At 46.2% G+C, this 3,854-nt stretch overlaps 1 pseudogene; it reads right to left on the reverse strand.

The window, feature by feature from the left end:
- Window positions 1-638: 638 nt before the first annotated feature.
- LOC103076218 (serine/threonine-protein kinase MARK2 pseudogene) lies at window positions 639-2,240 on the reverse strand (annotated as a pseudogene).
- Window positions 2,241-3,854: the final 1,614 nt, after the last annotated feature.

A 3,854-nucleotide genomic window follows, 5' to 3' on the forward strand; every position in this document is an offset into this window, starting at 1 on the left:
TTCATGGGCCTCTCTGTTGTAATTAACACAGGCTGCAGGGACCAAAAGTTCCCCTCGGCCCTTCTGAAAATGTTCGGTAATGTTAGTGCAGGAAGGTATTTCACACTTTCTGCATTTCTGCCCTGCACTGCAGCAGTAGTTTCTGCTGGGAGTCATTGTGCTAATTCTCTTAGGTCATTTTTCCCTTTAGTTGTTCTGATTAACTCCAAGCACTACATGGCTACACACTTGTCTAACTGGAAAATGCACAGCCCCAATTCTGTGCAGGGATGATGCAAAGCACAGTGTGATACATCTTTCTGGAGCATCAAGTTTATTAACTAGAATTGGAAGAATCAAGGAGTTCTTCGAACAAGAACTATCCCCCTCCCCCACCAACACGGAAGACAGAAGAGTGGGGGAGGGGAGACGTGCCCCAGGAATGACAGTCCAGTCTCTGAAGTTTCACCCAGGTGGGGATTGAGGGGCTGACCTGCAGCCACGGTAGCCTTTCTTTCGGTCGCCTGGGCTGCTCCGGACCATCCTCTGAGCCGGCCAGGGTCTTGGATACGATGCTTCTGAAGGCCGTGCAGAGAACACACTCATCTTCCACCGGACCGGGTCCCAGGGAGCGTGGCGGCCTGACCTTCCTGCCTCAGTCATCCATGGGGTTCAGATGGGCTCACTTTATTAGCACACCTCTTGCAGGGTAGCTTGCAACAAAGTTGTTTTAATATAAACTTCCAGATTCTCCTAGCCACCGTTTGCTTTTCCTGGCTGTGGCCAGAGGGAGTGGATGAGGACATACGTTTTAATATAAACTTCCAGATTCTCCTAGCCACCGTTTGCTTTTCCTGGCTGTGGCCAGAGGGAGTGGATGAGGACATACGTTTTAATATAAACTTCCAGATTCTCCTAGCCACCGCTTGCTTTTCCTGGCTGTGGCCAGAGGGAGTGGATGAGGACATACTCTCAGGCTGCCCAGCGTGGGAGGACCTTCCAGTGTTGGACACCCCCGGGGGGCAGCTGGTTCCCTCTGGGGCTCCAATCCTGCTGCTGGTGGAGGGGGATGTCCCAGGGCCACACTGGTGGGCTGGGCTGGGGGTGGCAGTCATCAACTCCAGGCTGGGAGGGGGACAGGCAGGCTCACTGGTCTTCTGCCCTGCCTGCTGGTCTTCCTGCAGCTGCAGATTTTCTCCCTGGTAGAGCCATCTGATTATCAGGGTGGACAACTCAGAGCTTAAAGGCGGCTCACATTCACTGCCACTGAGGTCCCTGGAAGGGAAGGGCTTCAGAGTTATGATGGACGACCCCACCATTTGTTTCACGGAGCTCACACTGCCTGTTCCTGGGTCCTGGATCTGATTGCGAGTCATGCCCGGCGTCCTCACCATTGTCACCTCCGGGTCCTCTTTACAGGGTGGCTGGAGTGGCTCCTTCTGGCCCATGTTCACCCATGGGTGCCTCATGAGGTCAGGTAAGGTGCCTCTGTCACTGGGGTTGAGGGCAATCATTTTTTGTAATAGATCCCTTATCTCCAAAGACAGGTAAGGTGGGATGGGGTATTGCCCTTTTAGGATTTGCGTCCGCAGCTCGTGGGCGTCTTTTCCCACAAAGGGCCGGCATGCAGTTACCATGGTGTAGAGCACTACTCCCAGGCTCCACACGTCCAACGCAGGGCCGCTGTAGCTCTGCCCCAGCAAGAGTTCTGGGGCAGCATACGGGAGTGTGCCGCAGATCGTGTCCAGTTTGGTAGTGTCATCAAACTTGTTGCTGAAGCCAAAGTCTGTCAGTTTTAGATTCATGTTAGAATCAAAGAGGAGATTCGGTGGCTTCAGGTCCCGGTGCACGATGCCCCTCTGGTGGCAGTGCTGCAGGGCGGAGACCAGCTGCTGGAACGGGTCTCGGGCCTCCGCCTCTGTCATACGGCCATGGTTCACTAAATAGCTGAACATGTCCCCCCCACTGAGGTACTCCATCACGAGGAACAATGTCTCCTCCGTGTCAATCACCCCCAGCAGTTTTACAATATTGGGGTGATTCAGAGCCTTCATGCTGTGCACTTCCCGGAGATGTTCCTGGAAAGTTGATAAGCTCTGACGCCTTTTCTTAATGACCTTGACAGCCACCTGTGTCCCGGTCAGAATGTGCCGGGCCAGCTTCACTTTAGCGAAGGTGCCTTCACCAATGGTGTGGAGGAACTCGTAATCATCAATATGAGCCTCCTTGTCAGCAGAGTTGCCTGTGAGGCCCTCCATCATGTTGACCTGCTAACTACACTGACTGACAGCACTAACTAGCAATGCTAACTATGCTAACTAACAATTCTAACTGTACTAACAACGCTAACTATGCTAACTGTACCAACAGCGCTAACTAGTACTAACTACACTACCTATGCTAATAAAGTATTAACTATACCAGCTACGCTAACTATACCAACAATACTGACTATGCTAACTGTACTAATCTTGCAATACTAACTAAAATTAAGATAAAAATGAGAAAAAGAACAAAGGAACAAAGGAAAGCAGAAGAAATGGAAAGGAAACACCAAAAAATTGAGAAGAACAAATTGAAAACTAAAAGAAATGATACAGAGAAAAATAAAGAAAAATGAGGAAAAGGCAAAGAACAAAGAAAAATGAGAAAAATAAACAAGGGTAAAGAGTAAAAAAAATCAACAAAATGGCAAAAACAAGGAAAAAACAAGCTAACTGTGGGTCCAAGGCCGTCAGGTCACCAAAAGCAGCTTCCTGGGCTCTAAGGACAAAATACCTGGGCCCAGCTGGGTTCTTGCGAATTACATCACAGTGGGGCATTCTGAGGTCAGAGCAAGAAATGGACCCATCACCGCTGGCGATAAACCACAGTGGTTTTCTCACTTTTTGAGTTCAAGGCCCCTTTACACTTAGGAAAAAGGATCCCAAAGAAATTTTTCTGTACGTGTGTTATTAGATATTGGTATTCACTTTGTTATAAATTAAAATCTGTAGGATACTTCAGTGGCCTTTTTATTTCTAGTTTGAAAATGTGTAATAGTTTTAAAGACCTCATAATGTCTACGCTTGAAATATTCAATTCCTTTTCCTTAAATTCTGGTCTCAAAATAATGTTACAACTTAACTGACTTTACGGTACTATACAAAATGTTCTGTTGCATAAGACACGATCAGGTACGTTATGAAAGTCTATGAAGCTGAGAGAAGATTTGCCAGGAAGGTCGTGAGCAGATTTCTCATCAGGAGCCTCAGAGGCCAGATGGCATGGCTCAATGTACTTGAAGTGCTGAAGGAAAGAAACCGTCAACCAAGAATCCTATATCTAGCAAAACTTTCCTTTGAAAATGAGGGAGAAATCAAGACATTCCCAGTTAATCAAGAGATGAGAGCGTTCTTAACCACCAGACCTGCCTGCCACAGGGAGTTCTTCAGGCTGGAGTCAAGGACCCTGGACAGTAACTCAAAGCCTTATGAAGAAATCAAGACCTCTGGTAAAAGTAGATAGACAGGCGATGAGAAAAGCTAGTACTACCGTAATTTAGGTTTGTAGCTCCACTTTTTGTTTTCTATTTGATTTAAGAGACGAATTTAGAAAAAAACACACACACATACAAATCAAAAAAAAAAATCCTTACCACTATCTGACATTATAAAACATATCTGTTAATTTGTTTACTTGTCTTCAGCAGTAGAATGTAATTTTAATGAGTAGGGGCTTGTTTCATTTATTATTCTATCCACAGCACTGAAAATTGCACATTGTAGGCACTCAAGATATTTGTTGAATGAAGAAATGCATGAATATAACCATAAAAAATTCTAATTTACATAAAAATAATGCAATTAAAATATACTAATTTATCTCTGTACAGG

The sequence above is a fragment of the Lipotes vexillifer genome, unplaced genomic scaffold, assembly GCF_000442215.2.
Source record: "Lipotes vexillifer unplaced genomic scaffold, Lipotes_vexillifer_v1.1 scaffold327, whole genome shotgun sequence".
NCBI classification, from domain to species: domain Eukaryota; kingdom Metazoa; phylum Chordata; class Mammalia; order Artiodactyla; family Lipotidae; genus Lipotes; species Lipotes vexillifer.